The 3,625-nt window shown below is 40.9% G+C and overlaps 1 long non-coding RNA gene across 1 annotated transcript; it reads left to right on the top strand.

Annotated features, from left to right (window-relative positions):
- The first annotated feature begins 2,774 nt into the window (after positions 1–2,774).
- On the top strand, positions 2,775–3,161 carry LOC119282737. The gene is made up of 3 exons (XR_005138846.1): positions 2,775–2,846; positions 2,960–3,037; positions 3,126–3,161. It is a non-coding gene; the product is annotated as an uncharacterized LOC119282737 (long non-coding RNA).
- Positions 3,162–3,625: the final 464 nt, after the last annotated feature.

Raw genomic sequence — 3,625 nt, 5'->3', positions numbered from 1 at the left:
ACAACTTCAGTTCTAGTAATCTGAATCTAATTAAGAATTGCTAGTAATACAACTTCAGTTCTAGTAATCTGAATCTAATTAAGAAGTGCTAGTAATACAACTTCAGTTCTAGTAATCTGAATCTAATTAAGAAGTGCTAGTAATACAACTTCAGTTCTAGTAATCTGAATCTAATTAAGAAGTGCTAGTAATACAACTTCAGTTCTAGTAATCTGAATCTAATTAAGAAGTGCTAGTAATACAACTTCAGTTCTGGTAATCTGAATATAATTAAGAAGTGCTAGTAACACAACTTCAGTTCTGGTAATCTGAATCTACATTTTAACACATATGTGCTATTCTGTTTCAGGACAAATGAAAGTCGTTGGCACACGTCCACAGAAGGTCCGAAAAGTTACGATTCAAGACAGTCAAGATGCAGTCACCTATCAATTTGATGATCCACCATTAGTTCCCCCTACGGCTGGGTTGCAAATTACTATCCATCCTGCTGCAGCCTCATCATCGGAGCACTATGTAGCACAAGAAGCGGCTCACAATACAGTTGCAGAGGAGTGTCCGGCACAGGCGGTATCGGGTCAACAAACTAATCCTAATAACACATCAACATCTCACACTTCAACGGGGATCCCCCCGTTGGTTTCACCCATTGTTGCTGGAGGGAACACTTCGGTCGGTTCCAAGAGGTCGGCTGCAACAACATGCAACCGTTCCAACTCCCATCAATATGAAAATGACGATGATGATTTTGACCCCCCGCCACCTAGAACTGCTCTTACCCGGAGGACCGACCCGCCAGTCAAGCGGCCAAAGGTAGCTAAAGCTATATCATCCACCGCCGGTCATAATGTGAGTTTTATCTCAAATGCCCAACTTATTTTCTGTGAGTTTTCAAACTTTGTTTTTGCTGGCCTCAACAATACATTTCATTGTTTTCCAGGGAAACCAACCATCAAAACCGGCACCAACCATTAGGTGCTCACCTGGATTCGTGCTCTCTGCCATTGATCTATTAACCGAAGATCAATATGCAAATGTCAAGGCTACTCCATTTGGTGAAATTCTGAACCTAAAAGCTGATGCTCTTGAGTCCAGGAATTTGCCGGTATTCCTTATGAACAAGACTGACAAGGACACTCTAATAATCAACGTCGGCACTCAAGGTGGACTGAAAATTACCCCGCATGTTGTGCATTGTGTCATGGGCACTCCACTTGGTGGTCGTGACCCATCGGTCTGTTCTGTCACCCAAAAGAATGAGCTGCTTAGACTCAAGAACGAGCTGAGCGTGCCAGTCGATCAGAATATAACCTACAAAACTCTGTGCGACTATATAAAGTTGAAGAGGCCTGATGATTTGTCCACAAGATGTTTCATTCTGATTATATTCAACTGGTTACTCTTTCCTTCCACAAGGACATATATATCTGGTAGGGAGGCTGCTTGGACTGCAGACATTGCTAATATTGGTGCGATCGATTGGTCCAAAGCTGTTGTTGATTACATGAGGGATAGTGTTGCAACATGGCACTCCAAGAAGAACAACAATGGAGTATTGTCCATTTCTGGTTGTGTGCTCTTTTTAATAGTAAGTTTACTACATGTAGTTCCTTTTGTATCTTTAAATTTCCAACCAACAGGAAGTGTCTACAACCTAGAATTTCATTAGTACTACTAAATCTTTATGGCTTCTTCAGATTTACTATTTGGACAATCTCCTGAGTGTCAATATGTTGGATGCGTCTCAAACACCACGCATAGCTTTCTACAACACTGGGAAGATGCAAGCTATCTTAAGTGAGGATAAGTCGAAGAACAAGCCAGACTCGAAGTCATATGGCAACCTACCGGTATGTTTCCCTACCCTATTGCTGCCAACTAGTAAATCTAGCTTTCATAATATCATTACATTAACTCTTTATGGTTATTTCCAGCTTCGGTCCCAGGAGGGTACTTGCTACTTGGATGTTAATGCCAACGCGACATCAGCAAGCCATGCTCAACCTCATGCCCATTCTGTTCTGTTCATTAGCATGCTGGAGCAACTCAGGGACTGCGTGGATCAACTACCTCAATCGAAGCAGGCTGTGGCATTTGCTGCTATACGGAGGTGTGATGATTCAGTTGCCAAACTACTTGCTGATGTTTCTCTCGAACAACGCAAGGTTGTATCGGAGTTACGCTGCATAATGCTCGATCCTTCGACGTCTTCGCCATCACCTCCAATTCAGAGGGATCCTAAGCCAATTTCTCGTGCTGCGGCACATTTGGATAATGTAGCGGGCAATGTGGACATCGATCACACTACTATCTTTGGCCCCAATAGTTAGTACCATATAATTCTATTTTTGATGTGTTTCTCACCACCACATTACCTAGGGAATAAAACTTGAAAACAAGACATCAAGAAGGGAATTATGGCTCCTGTCACTAAGCTTGTTTATTTTTACCCATTTTCAGATGAGAACCCACCTGGGAGATCTTCAGCCCAACTCGCTCGGGGTGATTCCCAATCCTCAGTGACCAACTGCCATCAACATTTTTCACACCCTTCTCTACTTTTCATTGCTGTCTTTTTAACGATATATCTTAGCTTTTGCTACTTTTCTTGATGGCCCAGCAGAACGGTCGATTCATGACATTCCTGCTGCTACAGACAATATTGAAGTTGATGGCACCAGTAGTAAGTTTAATCTTGTTCTTTTCTCTCTTTTCTGCCTCACTAGCGCATTTCTCTATATTATGCCCTTTCAAAAATCACACGTTATGTGCAGTACAATCCGAAGCCGACCGCAGTGTTCAGCGAAACGATGGTGTGGATCCCAGCAAGAATCTTCCATCGTCAGGTATTGGTCATGATGGCACATAATTTTATAAGTTAATTCTATGACTCACCACAACGCAACTAGTCATTTGCATATCATGTATTTAAACCTTGTGTATTTTTACTAATTATCAGCAGATGGCCCACTGCAAGGTTCTCTTACCCAACTGCTCCAGGGTAATATCGAAGCTTCTACGACCAAGTCCCAGCAAGGTTTTTGCACACCCTTATGTTATTAAATTGCATTTCTTTGTTCTTACAAACCATATTATTTGTCACCTTTTTGTTGTTGCTCTTGCAGAAAGCTTGCTTAACGCATTTTATGGACCTTATGACAAAAGCAAAAATGATTGCACAAGTAGTAAGCTTACATTTTTCTGTATGTTTCATATGTCTTCAACTTGAATAAACTAATTTTAATTGTATACCTTGTCAACATTTGCATGCGCAGACCAGCCCAATAAACCTCATCAAACAGTTGAGCCACACAATACTGTTGACTCTATGAACAACCTTCCACCACCAGGTTTCATTCCTCATCTCACTTTCCATTCTATGCTAACTTGATGTAGTGATTCATGTAATTTAAATGTTTTTCACATATGAAGCTGGTAGTGACTTCTTACATTTGATGGTAAAACCCACTTGTTATTGTAGTAATCCCTCTAAGGGTTTCCATGCACACATTTATGATAATACCAAGTTTCTTTTCTAGGAATTCATTTTATTTCGTGGTGTTTCCACTTGTCATTTATTGTAACACCAACTAGATATTCTAGTAATCTATTTATTTCCGCCTAG

This window comes from Triticum dicoccoides, chromosome 3B (assembly GCF_002162155.2).
Source record: "Triticum dicoccoides isolate Atlit2015 ecotype Zavitan chromosome 3B, WEW_v2.0, whole genome shotgun sequence".
Classification (NCBI taxonomy): Eukaryota; Viridiplantae; Streptophyta; class Magnoliopsida; order Poales; family Poaceae; genus Triticum; species Triticum dicoccoides.
Note: the sequence above shows the minus strand (reverse complement) of the source record. Positions and strands in the feature narration are given on the sequence as shown.